We start from the raw sequence: 22,088 nt of genomic DNA, 5'->3' as shown, positions 1-22,088 counted from the left end.
CCTGGTTGGAGTCCTGTCTACCACTACATTAAACTAATGGACCTGGCTGGAGTCCTGTCTACCACTACATTAAACTAATGGGACCTGGCTGGAGTCCTGTCTACCACTACATTAAACTAATGGGACCTGGCTGGAGTCCTGTCTACATTAAACTAATGGACCTGGCTGGAGTCCTGTCTACCACTACATTAAACTAATGGGACCTGGCTGGAGTCCTGTCTACATTAAACTAATGGACCTGGCTGGAGTCCTGTCTACATTAAACTAATGGGACCTGGCTGGAGTCCTGTCTACCACTACATTAAACTAATGGGACCTGGCTGGAGTCCTGTCTACATTAAACTAATGGGACCTGGCTGGAGTCCTGTCTACCACTACATTAAACGAATGGACCTGGTTGGAGTCCTGTCTACCACTACATTAAACTAATGGACCTGGCTGGAGTCCTGTCTACCACTACATTAAACTAATGGGACCTGGCTGGAGTCCTGTCTACCACTACATTAAACTAACGGGACCTGGCTGGAGTCCTGTCTACCACTACATTAAACTAATGGACCTGGCTGGAGTCCTGTCTACATTAAACTAATGGGACCTGGCTGGAGTCCTGTCTACCACTACATTAAACTAATGGGACCTGGCTGGAGTCCTGTCTACCACTACATTAAACTAATGGGACCTGGCTGGAGTCCTGTCTACATTAAACTAATGGGACCTGGCTGGAGTCCTGTCTACCACTACATTAAACTAATGGACCTGGATGGAGTCCTGTCTACCACTACATTAAACTAATGGGACCTGGCTGGAGTCCTGTCTACATTAAACTAATGGGACCTGGCTGGAGTCCTGTCTACATTAAACTAATGGGACCTGGCTGGAGTCCTGTCTACATTAAACTAATGGGACCTGGCTGGAGTCCTGTCTACATTAAACTAATGGGACCTGGCTGGAGTCCTGTCTACCACTACATTAAACTAATGGGACCTGGCTGGAGTCCTGTCTACCACTACATTAAACTAATGGGACCTGGCTGGAGTCCTGTCTACATTAAACTAATGGGACCTGGCTGGAGTCCTGTCTACCACTACATTAAACTAATGGGACCTGGCTGGAGTCCTGTCTACCACTACATTAAACTAATGGGACCTGGTTGGAGTCCTGTCTACCACTACATTAAACTAATGGACCTGGCTGGAGTCCTGTCTACCACTACATTAAACTAATGGACCTGGCTGGAGTCCTGTCTACATTAAACTAATGGACCTGGCTGGAGTCCTGTCTACCACTACATTAAACTAATGGACCTGGCTGGAGTCCTGTCTACATTAAACTAATGGACCTGGCTGGAGTCATTAAACTAATGGACCTGGCTGGAGTCCTGTCTACCACTACATTAAACTAATGGGACCTGGCTGGAGTCCTGTCTACCACTACATTAAACTAATGGGACCTGGCTGGAGTCCTGTCTACATTAAACTAATGGACCTGGCTGGAGTCCTGTCTACCACTACATTAAACTAATGGGACCTGGCTGGAGTCCTGTCTACCACTACATTAAACTAATGGACCTGGCTGGAGTCCTGTCTACATTAAACTAATGGGACCTGGCTGGAGTCCTGTCTACCACTACATTAAACTAATGGGACCTGGCTGGAGTCCTGTCTACCACTACATTAAACTAATGGACCTGGCTGGAGTCCTGTCTACATTAAACTAATGGGACCTGGCTGGAGTCCTGTCTACCACTACATTAAACTAATGGACCTGGATGGAGTCCTGTCTACCACTACATTAAACTAATGGGACCTGGCTGGAGTCCTGTCTACATTAAACTAATGGACCTGGCTGGAGTCCTGTCTACCACTACATTAAACTAATGGACCTGGATGGAGTCCTGTCTACCACTACATTAAACTAATGGGACCTGGCTGGAGTCCTGTCTACATTAAACTAATGGGACCTGGCTGGAGTCCTGTCTACATTAAACTAATGGGACCTGGCTGGAGTCCTGTCTACATTAAACTAATGGGACCTGGCTGGAGTCCTGTCTACATTAAACTAATGGGACCTGGCTGGAGTCCTGTCTACCACTACATTAAACTAATGGGACCTGGCTGGAGTCCTGTCTACCACTACATTAAACTAATGGACCTGGTTGGAGTCCTGTCTACCACTACATTAAACTAATGGGACCTGGCTGGAGTCCTGTCTACCACTACATTAAACTAATGGACCTGGCTGGAGTCCTGTCTACATTAAACTAATGGGACCTGGCTGGAGTCCTGTCTACCACTACAAAACTAATGGACCTGGCTGGATTAAACTTAAACTAATGGACCTGGCTGGAGTCCTGTCTACCACTACATTAAACTAATGGACCTGGCTGGAGTCCTGTCTACCACTACATTAAACTAATGGACCTGGCTGGAGTCCTGTCTACCACTACATTAAACTAATGGGACCTGGCTGGAGTCCTGTCTACATTAAACTAATGGACCTGGCTGGAGTCCTGTCTACCACTACATTAAACTAATGGGACCTGGCTGGAGTCCTGTCTACCACTACATTAAACTAATGGACCTGGCTGGAGTCCTGTCTACATTAAACTAATGGGACCTGGCTGGAGTCCTGTCTACCACTACATTAAACTAATGGGACCTGGCTGGAGTCCTGTCTACCACTACATTAAACTAATGGACCTGGCTTGAGTCCTGTCTACATTAAACTAATGGGACCTGGCTGGAGTCCTGTCTACCACTACATTAAACTAATGGACCTGGATGGAGTCCTGTCTACCACTACATTAAACTAATGGGACCTGGCTGGAGTCCTGTCTACATTAAACTAATGGACCTGGCTGGAGTCCTTTCTACCACTACATTAAACTAATGGACCTGGCTGGAGTCCTGTCTACCACTACATTAAACTAATGGACCTGGCTGGAGTCCTGTCTACCACTACATTAAACTAATGGGACCTGGCTGGAGTCCTGTCTACATTAAACTAATGGGACCTGGCTGGAGTCCTGTCTACATTAAACTAATGGGACCTGGCTGGAGTCCTGTCTACATTAAACTAATGGGACCTGGCTGGAGTCCTGTCTACATTAAACTAATGGGACCTGGCTGGAGTCCTGTCTACCACTACATTAAACTAATGGGACCTGGCTGGAGTCCTGTCTACCACTACATTAAACTAATGGACCTGGTTGGAGTCCTGTCTACCACTACATTAAACTAATGGGACCTGGCTGGAGTCCTGTCTACCACTACATTAAACTAATGGGACCTGGCTGGAGTCCTGTCTACCACTACATTAAACTAATGGACCTGGCTGGAGTCCTGTCTACCACTACATTAAACTAATGGGACCTGGTTGGAGTCCTGTCTAACACTACATTAAACTAATGGACCTGGCTGGAGTCCTGTCTACCACTACATTAAACTAATGGGACCTGGCTGGAGTCCTGTCTACCACTACATTAAACTAATGGGACCTGGCTGGAGTCCTGTCTACATTAAACTAATGGACCTGGCTGGAGTCCTGTCTACCACTACATTAAACTAATGGGACCTGGCTGGAGTCCTGTCTACATTAAACTAATGGGACCTGGCTGGAGTCCTGTCTACCACTACATTAAACTAATGGGACCTGGCTGGAGTCCTGTCTACCACTACATTAAACTAATGGGACCTGGCTGGAGTCCTGTCTACCACTACATTAAACTAATGGGACCTGGCTGAGTCCTGGACCTGGCTGGAGTCCTGTCTACATTAAACTAATGGGACCTGGCTGGAGTCCTGTCTACCACTACATTAAACTAATGGACCTGGCTGAGTCCTGTCTACCACTACATTAAACTAATGGACCTGGCTGGAGTCCTGTCTACCACTACATTAAACTAATGGGACCTGGTTGGAGTCCTGTCTACCACTACATTAAACTAATGGACCTGGCTGGAGTCCTGTCTACCACTACATTAAACTAATGGGACCTGGCTGGAGTCCTGTCTACATTAAACTAATGGACCTGGCTGGAGTCCTGTCTACATTAAACTAATGGGACCTGGCTGGAGTCCTGTCTACCACTACATTAAACTAATGGGACCTGGCTGGAGTCCTGTCTACATTAAACTAATGGGACCTGGCTGGAGTCCTGTCTACCACTACATTAAACGAATGGACCTGGTTGGAGTCCTGTCTACCACTACATTAAACTAATGGACCTGGCTGGAGTCCTGTCTACCACTACATTAAACTAATGGGACCTGGCTGGAGTCCTGTCTACCACTACATTAAACTAAATGGGACCTGGCTGGAGTCCTGTCTACCACTACATTAAACTAATGGGACCTGGCTGGAGTCCTGTCTACATTAAACTAATGGGACCTGGCTGGAGTCCTGTCTACCACTACATTAAACTAATGGACCTGGATGGAGTCCTGTCTACCACTACATTAAACTAATGGGACCTGGCTGGAGTCCTGTCTACATTAAACTAATGGGACCTGGCTGGAGTCCTGTCTACATTAAACTAATGGGACCTGGCTGGAGTCCTGTCTACATTAAACTAATGGCTGGAGTCCTGGCTGGGAGTCCTGTCTACCACTACATTAAACTAATGGGACCTGGCTGGAGTCCTGTCTACCACTACATTAAACTAATGGACCTGGCTGGAGTCCTGTCTACCACTACATTAAACTAATGGGACCTGGCTGGAGTCCTGTCTACCACTACATTAAACTAATGGGACCTGGCTGGAGTCCTGTCTACCACTACATTAAACTAATGGACCTGGCTGGAGTCCTGTCTACCACTACATTAAACTAATGGGACCTGGTTGGAGTCCTGTCTAACACATTAAACTAAACTAATGGACCTGGCTGGAGTCCTGTCTTAAACTACTACATTAAACTAATGGGACCTGGCTGGAGTCCTGTCTACCACTACATTAAACTAATGGGACCTGGCTGGAGTCCTGTCTACTACATTAAACTAATGGGACCTGGCTGGAGTCCTGTCTACCACTACATTAAACTAATGGGACCTGGCTGGAGTCCTGTCTACCACTACATTAAACTAATGGACCTGGCTGGAGTCCTGTCTACCACTACATTAAACTAATGGGACATGGCTGGAGTCCTGTCTACCACTACATTAAACTAATGGACCTGGCTGGAGTCCTGTCTACATTTAAACTAATGGGACCTGGCTGGAGTCCTGTCTACCACTACATTAAACTAATGGACCTGGCTGGAGTCCTGTCTACCACCTGGCTGGACATTAAACTAATGGGACCTGGCTGGAGTCCTGTCTACCACTACATTAAACTAATGGACCTGGCTGGAGTCCTGTCTACCACTACATTAAACTAATGGGACCTGGCTGGAGTCCTGTCTACCACTACATTAAACTAATGGGACCTGGCTGAGTCCTGTCTACCACTACATTAAACTAATGGACCTGGCTGGAGTCCTGTCTACCACTACATTAAACTAATGGGACCTGGCTGGAGTCCTGTCTACATTAAACTAATGGACCTGGCTGGAGTCCTGTCTACATTAAACTAATGGGACCTGGCTGGAGTCCTGTCTACCACTACATTAAACTAATGGGACCTGGCTGGAGTCCTGTCTACATTAAACTAATGGGACCTGGCTGGAGTCCTGTCTACCACTACATTAAACTAATGGACCTGGCTGGAGTCCTGTCTACCACTACATTAAACTAATGGACCTGGCTGGAGTCCTGTCTACCACTACATTAAACTAATGGGACCTGGCTGGAGTCCTGTCTACACTACATTAAACTAATGGGACCTGGCTGGAGTCCTGTCTACCACTACATTAAACTAATGGACCTGGCTGGAGTCCTGTCTACATTAAACTAATGGGACCTGGCTGGAGTCCTGTCTACCACTACATTAAACTAATGGGACCTGGCTGGAGTCCTGTCTACCACTACATTAAACTAATGGGACCTGGCTGACCTGGCCTGGCTGGAGTCCTGTCTACCACTACATTAAACTAATGGACCTGGATGGAGTCCTGTCTACCACTACATTAAACTAATGGGACCTGGCTGGAGTCCTGTCTACATTAAACTAATGGGACCTGGCTGGAGTCCTGTCTACATTAAACTAATGGGACCTGGCTGGAGTCCTGTCTACATTAAACTAATGGGACCTGGCTGGAGTCCTGTCTACATTAAACTAATGGGACCTGGCTGGAGTCCTGTCTACCACTACATTAAACTAATGGGACCTGGCTGGAGTCCTGTCTACCACTACATTAAACTAATGGGACCTGGCTGGAGTCCTGTCTACATTAAACTAATGGGACCTGGCTGGAGTCCTGTCTACCACTACATTAAACTAATGGGACCTGGCTGGAGTCCTGTCTACCACTACATTAAACGAATGGGACCTGGTTGGAGTCCTGTCTACCACTACATTAAACTAATGGACCTGGCTGGAGTCCTGTCTACCACTACATTAAACTAATGGACCTGGCTGGAGTCCTGTCTACATTAAACTAATGGACCTGGCTGGAGTCCTGTCTACCACTACATTAAACTAATGGACCTGGCTGGAGTCCTGTCTACCACTACATTAAACTAATGGACCTGGCTGGAGTCCTGTCTACCACTACATTAAACTAATGGACCTGGCTGGAGTCCTGTCTACCACTACATTAAACTAATGGGACCTGGCTGGAGTCCTGTCTACCACTACATTAAACTAATGGGACCTGGCTGGAGTCCTGTCTACATTAAACTAATGGACCTGGCTGGAGTCCTGTCTACCACTACATTAAACTAATGGGACCTGGCTGGAGTCCTGTCTACCACTACATTAAACTAATGGACCTGGCTGGAGTCCTGTCTACATTAAACTAATGGGACCTGGCTGGGACCTGGCTGGAGTCCTGTCTACATTAAACTAATGGGACCTGGCTGGAGTCCTGTCTACCACTACATTAAACTAATGGACCTGGCTGGAGTCCTGTCTACACTTTAAACTAATTAAACTAATGGGGCTGGAGTCCTGTCTACTACATTAAACTGGCTGGAGTCCTGTCTACCACTACATTAAACTAATGGACCTGGATGGAGTCCTGTCTACCACTACATTAAACTAATGGGACCTGGCTGGAGTCCTGTCTACATTAAACTAATGGGACCTGGCTGGAGTCCTGTCTACATTAAACTAATGGGACCTGGCTGGAGTCCTGTCTACCACTACATTAAACTAATGGGACCTGGCTGGAGTCCTGTCTACATTAAACTAATGGGACCTGGCTGGAGTCCTGTCTATTAAACTAATGGGACCTGGCTGGAGTCCTGTCTACCTAATGGGACCTGGCTGGAGTCCTGTCTACATTAAACTAATGGACCTGGCTGAGTCCTGTCTACCACTACATTAAACTAATGGGACCTGGCTGGAGTCCTGTCTACCACTACATTAAACTAATGGACCTGGCTGGAGTCCTGTCTACCACTACATTAAACTAATGGGACCTGGCTGGAGTCCTGTCTACCACTACATTAAACTAATGGACCTGGCTGGAGTCCTGTCTACCACTACATTAAACTAATGGACCTGGCTGGAGTCCTGTCTACCACTACATTAAACTAATGGACCTGGCTGGAGTCCTGTCTACCACTACATTAAACTAATGGACCTGGCTGGAGTCCCACTGGGACCTGGCTGGAGTCCTGTCTACATTAAACTAATGGACCTGGCTGGAGTCCTGTCTACCACTACATTAAACTAATGGGACCTGGCTGGAGTCCTGTCTACCACTACATTAAACTAATGGACCTGGCTGGAGTCCTGTCTACATTAAACTAATGGACCTGGCTGGAGTCCTGTCTACCACTACATTAAACTAATGGGACCTGGCTGGAGTCCTGTCTACCACTACATTAAACTAATGGACCTGGCTTGAGTCCTGTCTACATTAAACTAATGGGACCTGGCTGGAGTCCTGTCTACCACTACATTAAACTAATGGACCTGGATGGAGTCCTGTCTACCACTACATTAAACTAATGGGACCTGGCTGGAGTCCTGTCTACATTAAACTAATGGACCTGGCTGGAGTCCTTTCTACCACTACATTAAACTAATGGACCTGGCTGGAGTCCTGTCTACCACTACATTAAACTAATGGACCTGGATGGAGTCCTGTCTACCACTACATTAAACTAATGGGACCTGGCTGGAGTCCTGTCTACATTAAACTAATGGGACCTGGCTGGAGTCCTGTCTACATTAAACTAATGGGACCTGGCTGGAGTCCTGTCTACATTAAACTAATGGGACCTGGCTGGAGTCCTGTCTACATTAAACTAATGGGACCTGGCTGGAGTCCTGTCTACCACTACATTAAACTAATGGGACCTGGCTGGAGTCCTGTCTACCACTACATTAAACTAATGGACCTGGTTGGAGTCCTGTCTACCACTACATTAAACTAATGGGACCTGGCTGGAGTCCTGTCTACCACTACATTAAACTAATGGGACCTGGCTGGAGTCCTGTCTACCACTACATTAAACTAATGGACCTGGCTGGAGTCCTGTCTACCACTACATTAAACTAATGGGACCTGGTTGGAGTCCTGTCTAACACTACATTAAACTAATGGACCTGGCTGGAGTCCTGTCTACCACTACATTAAACTAATGGGACCTGGCTGGAGTCCTGTCTACCACTACATTAAACTAATGGGACCTGGCTGGAGTCCTGTCTACATTAAACTAATGGACCTGGCTGGAGTCCTGTCTACCACTACATTAAACTAATGGGACCTGGCTGGAGTCCTGTCTACATTAAACTAATGGGACCTGGCTGGAGTCCTGTCTACCACTACATTAAACTAATGGGACCTGGCTGGAGTCCTGTCTACCACTACATTAAACTAATGGACCTGGCTGGAGTCCTGTCTACCACTACATTAAACTAATGGGACCTGGCTGGAGTCCTGTCTACCACTACATTAAACTAATGGACCTGGCTGGAGTCCTGTCTACATTAAACTAATGGGACCTGGCTGGAGTCCTGTCTACCACTACATTAAACTAATGGACCTGGCTGGAGTCCTGTCTACCACTACATTAAACTAATGGACCTGGCTGGAGTCCTGTCTACCACTACATTAAACTAATGGGACCTGGTTGGAGTCCTGTCTACCACTACATTAAACTAATGGACCTGGCTGGAGTCCTGTCTACCACTACATTAAACTAATGGGACCTGGCTGGAGTCCTGTCTACATTAAACTAATGGACCTGGCTGGAGTCCTGTCTACATTAAACTAATGGGACCTGGCTGGAGTCCTGTCTACCACTACATTAAACTAATGGGACCTGGCTGGAGTCCTGTCTACATTAAACTAATGGGACCTGGCTGGAGTCCTGTCTACCACTACATTAAACGAATGGACCTGGTTGGAGTCCTGTCTACCACTACATTAAACTAATGGACCTGGCTGGAGTCCTGTCTACCACTACATTAAACTAATGGGACCTGGCTGGAGTCCTGTCTACCACTACATTAAACTAAATGGGACCTGGCTGGAGTCCTGTCTACCACTACATTAAACTAATGGGACCTGGCTGGAGTCCTGTCTACATTAAACTAATGGGACCTGGCTGGAGTCCTGTCTACCACTACATTAAACTAATGGACCTGGATGGAGTCCTGTCTACCACTACATTAAACTAATGGGACCTGGCTGGAGTCCTGTCTACATTAAACTAATGGGACCTGGCTGGAGTCCTGTCTACATTAAACTAATGGGACCTGGCTGGAGTCCTGTCTACATTAAACTAATGGGACCTGGCTGGAGTCCTGTCTACCACTACATTAAACTAATGGACCTGGATGGAGTCCTGTCTACCACTACATTAAACTAATGGGACCTGGCTGGAGTCCTGTCTACATTAAACTAATGGGACCTGGCTGGAGTCCTGTCTACATTAAACTAATGGGACCTGGCTGGAGTCCTGTCTACATTAAACTAATGGGACCTGGCTGGAGTCCTGTCTACATTAAACTAATGGGACCTGGCTGGAGTCCTGTCTACCACTACATTAAACTAATGGGACCTGGCTGGAGTCCTGTCTACCACTACATTAAACTAATGGGACCTGGCTGGAGTCCTGTCTACATTAAACTAATGGGACCTGGCTGGAGTCCTGTCTACCACTACATTAAACTAATGGGACCTGGCTGGAGTCCTGTCTACCACTACATTAAACTAATGGGACCTGGCTGGAGTCCTGTCTACATTAAACTAATGGGACCTGGCTGGAGTCCTGTCTACCACTACATTAAACTAATGGGACCTGGCTGGAGTCCTGTCCTTCACTACATTAAACTAATGGACCTGGCTGGAGTCCTGTCTACCACTACATTAAACTAATGGACCTGGCTGGAGTCCTGTCTACCACTACATTAAACTAATGGGACCTGGCTGGAGTCCTGTCTACCACTACATTAAACTAATGGACCTGGCTGGAGTCCTGTCTACCACTACATTAAACTAATGGACCTGGTTGGAGTCCTGTCTACCACTACATTAAACTAATGGGACCTGGTTGGAGTCCTGTCTACCACTACATTAAACTAATGGACCTGGCTGGAGTCCTGTCTACCACTACATTAAACTAATGGGACCTGGCTGGAGTCCTGTCTACATTAAACTAATGGACCTGGCTGGAGTCCTGTCTACATTAAACTAATGGACCTGGCTGGAGTCCTGTCTACCACTACATTAAACTAATGGACCTGGTTGGAGTCCTGTCTAACACTACATTAAACTAATGGACCTGGCTGGAGTCCTGTCTACCACTACATTAAACTAATGGGACCTGGCTGGAGTCCTGTCTACCACTACATTAAACTAATGGGACCTGGCTGGAGTCCTGTCTACATTAAACTAATGGACCTGGCTGGAGTCCTGTCTACCACTACATTAAACTAATGGGACCTGGCTGGAGTCCTGTCTACATTAAACTAATGGGACCTGGCTGGAGTCCTGTCTACCACTACATTAAACTAATGGGACCTGGCTGGAGTCCTGTCTACCACTACATTAAACTAATGGACCTGGCTGGAGTCCTGTCTACCACTACATTAAACTAATGGGACCTGGCTGGAGTCCTGTCTACATTAAACTAATGGACCTGGCTGGAGTCCTGTCTACATTAAACTAATGGGACCTGGCTGGAGTCCTGTCTACCACTACATTAAACTAATGGACCTGGCTGGAGTCCTGTCTACCACTACATTAAACTAATGGACCTGGCTGGAGTCCTGTCTACCACTACATTAAACTAATGGGACCTGGTTGGAGTCCTGTCTACCACTACATTAAACTAATGGACCTGGCTGGAGTCCTGTCTACCACTACATTAAACTAATGGGACCTGGCTGGAGTCCTGTCTACCACTACATTAAACTAATGGGACCTGGCTGGAGTCCTGTCTACATTAAACTAATGGACCTGGCTGGAGTCCTGTCTACCACTACATTAAACTAATGGGACCTGGCTGGAGTCCTGTCTACATTAAACTAATGGACCTGGCTGGAGTCCTGTCTACATTAAACTAATGGGACCTGGCTGGAGTCCTGTCTACCACTACATTAAACTAATGGGACCTGGCTGGAGTCCTGTCTACATTAAACTAATGGGACCTGGCTGGAGTCCTGTCTACCACTACATTAAACGAATGGACCTGGTTGGAGTCCTGTCTACCACTACATTAAACTAATGGACCTGGCTGGAGTCCTGTCTACCACTACATTAAACTAATGGGACCTGGCTGGAGTCCTGTCTACCACTACATTAAACTAAATGGGACCTGGCTGGAGTCCTGTCTACCACTACATTAAACTAATGGGACCTGGCTGGAGTCCTGTCTACATTAAACTAATGGGACCTGGCTGGAGTCCTGTCTACCACTACATTAAACTAATGGACCTGGATGGAGTCCTGTCTACCACTACATTAAACTAATGGGACCTGGCTGGAGTCCTGTCTACATTAAACTAATGGGACCTGGCTGGAGTCCTGTCTACATTAAACTAATGGGACCTGGCTGGAGTCCTGTCTACATTAAACTAATGGGACCTGGCTGGAGTCCTGTCTACCACTACATTAAACTAATGGACCTGGATGGAGTCCTGTCTACCACTACATTAAACTAATGGGACCTGGCTGGAGTCCTGTCTACATTAAACTAATGGGACCTGGCTGGAGTCCTGTCTACATTAAACTAATGGGACCTGGCTGGAGTCCTGTCTACATTAAACTAATGGGACCTGGCTGGAGTCCTGTCTACATTAAACTAATGGGACCTGGCTGGAGTCCTGTCTACCACTACATTAAACTAATGGGACCTGGCTGGAGTCCTGTCTACCACTACATTAAACTAATGGGACCTGGCTGGAGTCCTGTCTACATTAAACTAATGGGACCTGGCTGGAGTCCTGTCTACCACTACATTAAACTAATGGGACCTGGCTGGAGTCCTGTCTACCACTACATTAAACTAATGGGACCTGGCTGGAGTCCTGTCTACATTAAACTAATGGGACCTGGCTGGAGTCCTGTCTACCACTACATTAAACTAATGGGACCTGGCTGGAGTCCTGTCCTTCACTACATTAAACTAATGGACCTGGCTGGAGTCCTGTCTACCACTACATTAAACTAATGGACCTGGCTGGAGTCCTGTCTACCACTACATTAAACTAATGGGACCTGGCTGGAGTCCTGTCTACCACTACATTAAACTAATGGACCTGGCTGGAGTCCTGTCTACCACTACATTAAACTAATGGACCTGGTTGGAGTCCTGTCTACCACTACATTAAACTAATGGGACCTGGTTGGAGTCCTGTCTACCACTACATTAAACTAATGGACCTGGCTGGAGTCCTGTCTACCACTACATTAAACTAATGGGACCTGGCTGGAGTCCTGTCTACATTAAACTAATGGACCTGGCTGGAGTCCTGTCTACATTAAACTAATGGACCTGGCTGGAGTCCTGTCTACCACTACATTAAACTAATGGGACCTGGCTGGAGTCCTGTCTACCACTACATTAAACTAATGGGACCTGGCTGGAGTCCTGTCTACCACTACATTAAACTAATGGACCTGGCTGGAGTCCTGTCTACCACTACATTAAACTAATGGACCTGGCTGAAGGAGAGAGCAGGGCAGGACTCTAGGTCTACATACACTGCACTGTAAAAGTATGTGGAGACCTGCTCAGCCATCATCTCATTACAAAGTCATGGGCATTAATATGGAGTTGGTCCCTCCTTTGCTGCTATAACAGCCTCCACTCTTCTGGGAAGGCTTTCCACTAGATGATGGAACATTGCTGCTATAACAGCCTCCACTCTTCTGGGAAGGCTTTCCACTAGATGTTGGAACATTGCTGCTATAACAGCCTCCACTCTTCTGGGAAGGCTTTCCACTAGATGTTGGAACATTGCTCCTATAACAGCCTCCACTCTTCTGGGAAGGCTTTCCACTAGATGTTGGAACATTGCTGCTATAACAGCCTCCACTCTTCTGGGAAGGCTTTCCACTAGATGTTGGAACATTGCTGCTATAACAGCCTCCACTCTTCTGGGAAGGCTTTCCACTAGATGTTGGAACATTGCTGCTATAACAGCCTCCACTCTTCTGGGGAGGCTTTCCAATGTTGGAACATTGCTGTGGGGACTTGCTTCCATTCAGCAACAATAGCATTAGTGAGGTCGGGCACAGATGTTGGGCGATTCATCCCAAAGTTGTTTGATGGGTTGAGGTCAGGGCTCTGTGCAGGCCAGTCAAGTTCTTCCACACCAATCTCAACAAACCATTTCTGTATGGACCTTGCTTTGTGCACGGGGGCATTGTTATGCTGAAACGGGAAAGGCCTTCCCCAAACTGTTAACAAAGTTGGAAGCACAGAATCATCTAGAATTTCATTATATGCTGTAGCGTGATTCGTCACTCCAGAGAACGCGATTCCACTGCTCCAGAGTCCAATGGCGTCCACTCCAGCCAAGGCTTGGCATTGTGCATGGTGATCTTAGGCTTGTGTGCGGCTGCTCGGCCATGGAAACCCATTTCATGAAGCTCCCGACTAACAGTTCTTGTGCTGACGTTGCTTTCAGAGGCAGTTTGGAACTCGGTAGTGAGTGTTGCAACAGAGGCAGTTTGGAACTCGGTAGTGAGTGCTGCAACAGAGGCCGTTTGGAACTCGGTAGTGAGTGCTGCAACAGAGGCAGTTTGGAACTCGGTAGTGAGCACTGCAACAGAGGCAGTTTGAACTCGGTAGTGAGTGCTGCAACAGAGGCCGTTTGGAACTCGGTAGTGAGTGCTGCAACAGAGGCAGTTTGGAACTCGGTAGTGAGCGTTGCAACAGAGGCAGTTTGGAACTCGGTAGTGAGCGCTGCAACAGAGGCCGTTTGGAACTCGGTAGTGAGCGCTGCAACAGAGGCAGTTTGGAACTCGGTAGTGAGCGCTGTATCAGAGGCAGTTTGGAACTCGGTAGTGAGCGCTGCAACAGAGGCAGTTTGGAACTCGGTAGTGAGCGCTGCAACCGAGGCAGTTTGGAACTCGGTAGTGAGCGTTGCAACAGAGGCAGTTTGGAACTCGGTAGTGAGCGCTGCAACCGAGGCAGTTTGGGACTCGGTAGTGAGCGCTGCAACAGAGGCAGTTTGGAACTCGGTAGTGAGTGCTGCAACAGAGGCCGTTTGGAACTCGGTAGTGAGCGTTGCAACAGAGGCAGTTTGGAACTCGGTAGTGAGCGCTGCAACCGAGGCAGTTTGGAACTCGGTAGTGAGCGCTGCAACAGAGGCAGTTTGGAACTCGGTAGTGAGCGTTGTATCTATACAGACAGATGATCACACACGCCAACACATCTTCTCTATACAGACCAGGACAGAAATTTGACGAACTGACTCGTTGGAAAGGTGGCATCCTATGATGGTGCAAAGTTGAAAGTCACTGAGCTCTTCAGTACGGGCCATTCTACTGCTAATGTTTGTCTATGGAGATTGCATGGCTGTGTGCTCGATTTTATGCACCTGTCAGCGATGGGTGTGGCTCAAATCGCCGAACCCACTAATTTGAAGGGTATTCAGTTATTTTATATATACCCAGTGCATCTACTCTGTCCAGTCTTTATTCTGTATATACAGGTCACCTACTCTGTCCAGTCTTTATACAGGTCACCTACTCTGTCCAGTCTTTATTCTGTATATACAGGTCACCTACTCTGTTCAGTCTTTATTCTGTATATACAGGTCACCTACTCTGTCCAGTCTTTATTCTGTATATACAGGTCACCTACTCTGTCCAGTCTTTATTCTGTATATACAGGTCACCTACTCTGTCCAGTCTTTATTCTGTATATACAGGTCACCTACTCTGTCCAGTCTTTATTCTGTATATACAGGTCACCTACTCTGTCCAGTCTTTATACAGCTCATCTACTCTGTCCAGTCTTTATTCTGTATATACAGGTCACCTACTCTGTCCAGTCTTTATTCTGTATATACAGGTCACCTACTCTGTCCAGTCTTTATTCTGTATATACAGGTCACCTACTCTGTCCAGTCTTTATTCTGTATATACAGGTCACCTACTCGGTCCAGTCTTTATTCTGTATATACAGGTCACCTACTCTGTCCAGTCTTTATACAGGTCATCTACTCTGTCCAGTCTTTATTCTGTATATACAGGTCACCTACTCTGTCCAGTCTTTATACAGGTCACCTACTCTGCCCAGTCTTTATTCTGTATATACAGGTCACCTACTCTGTCCAGTCTTTATTCTGTATATACAGGTCATCTACTCTGTCCAGTCTTTATTCTGTATATACAGGTCACCTACTCTGTCCAGTCTTTATTCTGTATATACAGGTCACCTACTCTGTCCAGTCTTTATACAGGTCATCTACTCTGTCCAGTCTTTATTCTGTATATACAGGTCACCTACTCTGTCCAGTCTTTATTCTGTATATACAGGTCATCTACTCTGTCCAGTCTTTATTCTGTATATACAGGTCACCTACTCTGTCCAGTCTTTATTCTGTATATACAGGTCACCTACTCTGTCCAGTCTTTATTCTGTATATACAGGTCACCTACTCTGTCCAGTCTTTATTCTGTATATACAGGTCACCTACTCTGTCCAGTCTTTATTCTGTATATACAGGTCACCTACTCTGTCCAGTCTTTATTCTGTATATACAGGTCATCTACTCTGTCCAGTCTTTATACAGGTCACCTACTCTGTCCAGTCTTTATTCTGTATATACAGGTCATCTACTCTGTCCAGTCTTTATACAGGTCACCTACTCTGCCCAGTCTTTATTCTGTATATACAGGTCATCTACTCTGTCCAGTCTTTATACAGGTCACCTACTCTGTCCAGTCTTTATTCTGTATATACAGGTCATCTACTCTGTCCAGTCTTTATACAGGTCACCTACTCTGTCCAGTCTTTATTCTGTATATACAGGTCACCTACTCTGTCCAGTCTTTATTCTGTATATACAGGTCATCTACTCTGTCCAGTCTTTATTCTGTATATACAGGTCACCTACTCTGTTCAGTCTTTATTCTGTATATACAGGTCACCTACTCTGTCCAGTCTTTATTCTGTATATACAGGTCACCTACTCTGTCCAGTCTTTATTCTGTATATACAGGTCACCTACTCTGTCCAGTCTTTATTCTGTATATACAGGTCACCTACTCTGTCCAGTCTTTATTCTGTATATACAGGTCACCTACTCTGTCCAGTCTTTATTCTGTATATACAGGTCACCTACTCTGTCCAGTCTTTATACAGGTCACCTACTCTGTCCAGTCTTTATTCTGTATATACAGGTCACCTACTCTGTCCAGTCTTTATTCTGTATATACAGGTCACCTACTCTGTTCAGTCTTTATTCTGTATATACAGGTCACCTACTCTGTCCAGTCTTTATTCTGTATATACAGGTCACCTACTCTGTCCAGTCTTTATTCTGTATATACAGGTCATCTACTCTGTCCAGTCTTTATTCTGTATATACAGGTCATCTACTCTGTCCAGTCTTTATTCTGTATATACAGGTCACCTACTCTGTCCAGTCTTTATACAGCTCATCTACTCTGTCCAGTCTTTATTCTGTATATACAGGTCACCTACTCTGTCCAGTCTTTATTCTGTATATACAGGTCATCTACTCTGTCCAGTCTTTATTCTGTATATACAGGTCACCTACTCTGTCCAGTCTTTATACAGGTCATCTACTCTGTCCAGTCTTTATTCTGTATATACAGGTCACCTACTCTGTCCAGTCTTTATTCTGTATATACAGGTCACCTACTCTGTCCAGTCTTTATTCTGTATATACAGGTCACCTACCCTGTCCAGTCTTTATTCTGTATATACAGGTCACCTACTCTGTCCAGTCTTTATTCTGTATATACAGGTCACCTACTCTGTCCAGTCTTTATTCTGTATATACAGGTCATCTACTCTGTCCAGTCTTTATTCTGTATATACAGGTCACCTACTCTGTCCAGTCTTTATACAGGTCATCTACTCTGTCCAGTCTTTATTCTGTATATACAGGTCACCTACTCTGTCCAGTCTTTATTCTGTATATACAGGTCACCTACTCTGTCCAGTCTTTATTCTGTATATACAGGTCACCTACTCTGTCCAGTCTTTATTCTGTATATACAGGTCACCTACTCTGTCCAGTCTTTATTCTGTATATACAGGTCATCTACTCTGTCCAGTCTTTATACAGGTCACCTACTCTGTCCAGTCTTTATTCTGTATATACAGGTCATCTACTCTGTCCAGTCTTTATACAGGTCACCTACTCTGCCCAGTCTTTATTCTGTATATACAGGTCATCTACTCTGTCCAGTCTTTATACAGGTCACCTACTCTGCCCAGTCTTTATTCTGTATATACAGGTCATCTACCCTGTCCAGTCTTTATTCTGTATATACAGGTCGCCTACTCTGTCCAGTCTTTATTCTGTATATACAGGTCACCTACTCTGTCCAGTCTTTATTCTGTATATACAGGTCATCTACTCTGTCCAGTCTTTATTCTGTATATACAGGTCACCTACTCTGTCCAGTCTTTATTCTGTATATACAGGTCATCTACTCTGTCCAGTCTTTATACAGGTCACCTACTCTGCCCAGTCTTTATTCTGTATATACAGGTCATCTACTCTGTCCAGTCTTTATACAGGTCACCTACTCTGCCCAGTCTTTATTCTGTATATACAGGTCATCTACCCTGTCCAGTCTTTATTCTGTATATACAGGTCGCCTACTCTGTCCAGTCTTTATTCTGTATATACAGGTCACCTACTCTGTCCAGTCTTTATTCTGTATATACAGGTCATCTACTCTGTCCAGTCTTTATTCTGTATATACAGGTCACCTACTCTGTCCAGTCTTTATACAGGTCACCTACTCTGTCCAGTCTTTATACAGGTCATCTACTCTGTCCAGTCTTTATTCTGTATATACAGGTCACCTACTCTGTCCAGTCTTTATTCTGTATATACAGGTCACCTACTCTGTCCAGTCTTTATTCTGTATATACAGGTCACCTACTCTGTCCAGTCTTTATTCTGTATATACAGGTCACCTACTCTGTCCAGTCTTTATTCTGTATATACAGGTCATCTACTCTGTCCAGTCTTTATACAGGTCACCTACTCTGTCCAGTCTTTATTCTGTATATACAGGTCATCTACTCTGTCCAGTCTTTATACAGGTCACCTACTCTGTCCAGTCTTTATTCTGTATATACAGGTCACCTACTCTGTTCAGTCTTTATTCTGTATATACAGGTCACCTACTCTGTCCAGTCTTTATACAGGTCACCTACTCTGTCCAGTCTTTATTCTGTATATACAGGTCATCTACTCTGTCCAGTCTTTATACAGGTCACCTACTCTGTCCAGTCTTTATTCTGTATATACAGGTCATCTACTCTGTCCAGTCTTTATACAGGTCACCTACTCTGTCCAGTCTTTATTCTGTATATACAGGTCACCTACTCTGTTCAGTCTTTATTCTGTATATACAGGTCACCTACTCTGTCCAGTCTTTATACAGGTCACCTACTCTGTCCAGTCTTTATTCTGTATATACAGGTCACCTACTCTGTCCAGTCTTTATTCTGTATATACAGGTCGCCTACTCTGTCCAGTCTTTATTCTGTATATACAGGTCACCTACTCTGTCCAGTCTTTATTCTGTATATACAGGTCATCTACTCTGTCCAGTCTTTATTCTGTATATACAGGTCACCTACTCTGTCCAGTCTTTATTCTGTATATACAGGTCACCTACTCTGTCCAGTCTTTATACAGGTCATCTACTCTGTCCAGTCTTTATTCTGTATATACAGGTCACCTACTCTGTCCAGTCTTTATTCTGTATATACAGGTCATCTACTCTGTCCAGTCTTTATTCTGTATATACAGGTCACCTACTCTGTCCAGTCTTTATTCTGTATATACAGGTCACCTACTCTGTCCAGTCTTTATTCTGTATATACAGGTCACCTACTCTGTCCAGTCTTTATTCTGTATATACAGGTCATCTACTCTGTCCAGTCTTTATACAGGTCACCTACTCTGTCCAGTCTTTATTCTGTATATACAGGTCATCTACTCTGTCCAGTCTTTATACAGGTCACCTACTCTGTCCAGTCTTTATTCTGTATATACAGGTCATCTACTCTGTCCAGTCTTTATACAGGTCACCTACTCTGTCCAGTCTTTATTCTGTATATACAGGTCACCTACTCTGTTCAGTCTTTATTCTGTATATACAGGTCACCTACTCTGTCCAGTCTTTATTCTGTATATACAGGTCACCTACTCTGTCCAGTCTTTATTCTGTATATACAGGTCACCTACTCTGTCCAGTCTTTATTCTGTATATACAGGTCACCTACTCTGTCCAGTCTTTATTCTGTATATACAGGTCACCTACTCTGTTCAGTCTTTATTCTGTATATACAGGTCACCTACTCTGTTCAGTCTTTATTCTGTATATACAGGTCACCTACTCTGTCCAGTCTTTATTCTGTATATACAGGTCACCTACTCTGTCCAGTCTTTATTCTGTATATACAGGTCACCTACTCTGTCCAGTCTTTATTCTGTATATACAGGTCACCTACTCTGTTCAGTCTTTATTCTGTATATACAGGTCACCTACTCTGTCCAGTCTTTATTCTGTATATACAGGTCACCTACTCTGTCCAGTCTTTATACAGGTCATCTACTCTGTCCAGTCTTTATTCTGTATATACAGGTCACCTACTCTGTCCAGTCTTTATTCTGTATATACAGGTCACCTACTCTGTCCAGTCTTTATACAGGTCATCTACTCTGTCCAGTCTTTATTCTGTATATACAGGTCACCTACTCTGTCCAGTCTTTATTCTGTATATACAGGTCACCTACTCTGTCCAGTCTTTATTCTGTATATACAGGTCACCTACCCTGTCCAGTCTTTATTCTGTATATACAGGTCACCTACCCTGTCCAGTCTTTATTCTGTATATACAGGTCACCTACCCTGTCCAGTCTTTATTCTGTATATACAGGTCACCTACCCTGTCCAGTCTTTATTCTGTATATACAGGTCACCTACCCTGTCCAGTCTTTATTCTGTATATACAGGTCACCTACCCTGTCCAGTCTTTATTCTGTATATACAGGTCACCTACTCTGTCCAGTCTTTATTCTGTATATACAGGTCACCTACCCTGTCCAGTCTTTATTCTGTATATACAGGTCACCTACTCTGTCCAGTCTTTATTCTGTATATACAGGTCACCTACTCTGTCCAGTCTTTATTCTGTATATACAGGTCACCTACTCTGTCCAGTCTTTATTCTGTATATACAGGTCATCTACTCTGTCCAGTCTTTATACAGGTCACCTACTCTGCCCAGTCTTTATTCTGTATATACAGGTCATCTACCCTGTCCAGTCTTTATTCTGTATATACAGGTCGCCTACTCTGTCCAGTCTTTATTCTGTATATACAGGTCACCTACTCTGTCCAGTCTTTATTCTGTATATACAGGTCACCTACTCTGTCCAGTCTTTATTCTGTATATACAGGTCACCTACTCTGTCCAGTCTTTATTCTGTATATACAGGTCACCTACTCTGTCCAGTCTTTATTCTGTATATACAGGTCACCTACTCTGTCCAGTCTTTATTCTGTATATACAGGTCATCTACTCTGTCCAGTCTTTATTCTGTATATACAGGTCATCTACTCTGTCCAGTCTTTATTCTGTATATACAGGTCACCTACTCTGTCCAGTCTTTATTCTGTATATACAGGTCACCTACTCTGTCCAGTCTTTATACAGGTCATCTACTCTGTCCAGTCTTTATTCTGTATATACAGGTCACCTACTCTGTCCAGTCTTTATTCTGTATATACAGGTCATCTACTCTGTCCAGTCTTTATTCTGTATATACAGGTCACCTACTCTGTCCAGTCTTTATTCTGTATATACAGGTCACCTACTCTGTCCAGTCTTTATTCTGTATATACAGGTCACCTACTCTGTCCAGTCTTTATTCTGTATATACAGGTCACCTACTCTGTCCAGTCTTTATTCTGTATATACAGGTCACCTACTCTGTCCAGTCTTTATTCTGTATATACAGGTCATCTACTCTGTCCAGTCTTTATACAGGTCACCTACTTTGTCCAGTCTTTCTTTATTCTGTATATACAGGTCACCTACTCTGTTCAGTCTTTATTCTGTATATACAGGTCACCTACTCTGTCCAGTCTTTATTCTGTATATACAGGTCACCTACTCTGTCCAGTCTTTATTCTGTATATACAGGTCACCTACTCTGTCCAGTCTTTATTCTGTATATACAGGTCACCTACTCTGTCCAGTCTTTATTCTGTATATACAGGTCACCTACTCTGTCCAGTCTTTATTCTGTATATACAGGTCACCTACTCTGTCCAGTCTTTATTCTGTATATACAGG

The 22,088-nt window shown here is 44.9% G+C and overlaps 1 protein-coding gene across 1 annotated transcript in view; it reads right to left on the bottom strand.

Moving 5' to 3' along the window:
• Window positions 1-22,088, bottom strand: part of LOC135573013 (TBC1 domain family member 30-like) — a 131,717-nt gene that overhangs the window by 37,056 nt on the left and 72,573 nt on the right. The gene's annotated exons all lie outside the window — the stretch shown is intronic.

The sequence above is a fragment of the Oncorhynchus nerka genome, linkage group LG8 (genome assembly GCF_034236695.1).
Source record: "Oncorhynchus nerka isolate Pitt River linkage group LG8, Oner_Uvic_2.0, whole genome shotgun sequence".
Lineage (NCBI taxonomy): Eukaryota > Metazoa > Chordata > Actinopteri > Salmoniformes > Salmonidae > Oncorhynchus > Oncorhynchus nerka.
Note: the sequence above shows the minus strand (reverse complement) of the source record. Positions and strands in the feature narration are given on the sequence as shown.